The following is a 1,008-nucleotide window of genomic DNA, read 5'->3' as shown; positions in this document are numbered from 1 at the left end:
AGGCTGGTCTTGAACCTGTGGGCTCAGGCAATTCTCTCACCTCGGCCTCCCAAAGTGCTGTGATTACAGGCGTGAGCCAACACACCCAGCTCACCCGTCATTTTTCATGCCATTCCTCACAGCCTGTGAAGGGAACTTTTGCTTCTTTTTCAATTTTCTGTCTTCATTTCGTTTGTCTGACTTTCTAGAATAAAAACCCAGTGAGGGGCCAGGTGTGGTAGCTCACACCTGTAATCCCAGCACTTTGGGAGGCTGAGGTGAGAGGACTGCCTGAGCCCAGAAGTTCGAGACCAGCCTGAGCAAGGACTCGTCTCTACAAAAAAATCAAAGAATTAGCTGGGTGTGGTGGTGTGCACCTCTAGTCCCTGCTACTCGGGAGGCTGAGGTGGAAGGATCACTTCAGCCTGGGAGGTCGAGGTTGTGGTGAGCCATGATTGTGCCACTGCACTCCAGCCTGGGAGAGAGTGAGACCCCAATTCAAAAAAATAAAAATAAAATAAACCATGAACACAGGGGCGTTCTGCCTGATCACTAACCTTGTAAAGTTGTCATAAACAGGCTGGGCGCAGCGGCTCACAACGGTAATCCCAGCACTTTGGGAGGCTGAGGCGAGAGGACTGCCTCAGCCCAGGGGTTCGAGACCAGCCCGGGCAACTTGGTGAGACCCTGCCTCTACAATCAATACAGAAGTTAGCTGGTGTGGTGGCACATGCTTGTAGTTCAAGCTACGTGGAAGGCTGAGACAGAAGGATCATCTGAGCCCAGCAGGTTGAGGCTGCGGCGGCCTTGAGTGTGCCATTGCACTCCAGTCTGGGCAACAGAGTGAGATTCCAGCTCAAAACACATAAATACATAAAGTCGTCACAAATGTATGAAGGAGACATACATTTGTGAGTGCCTTGACCTGCCGGGCTCCGGCGATCCTTCTGGCTTGGCCTTCCAAGTAGCTGGAACTACAGGCGCGCGCTACCATGCCCGGCTCAGTTTTTTTTTTATTTTTTGAGTTGG

Source organism: Carlito syrichta, unplaced genomic scaffold, assembly GCF_000164805.1.
Source record: "Carlito syrichta isolate Samal-C Ts95f unplaced genomic scaffold, Tarsius_syrichta-2.0.1 Scaffold305238, whole genome shotgun sequence".
Lineage (NCBI taxonomy): Eukaryota > Metazoa > Chordata > Mammalia > Primates > Tarsiidae > Carlito > Carlito syrichta.
Note: the sequence above shows the minus strand (reverse complement) of the source record.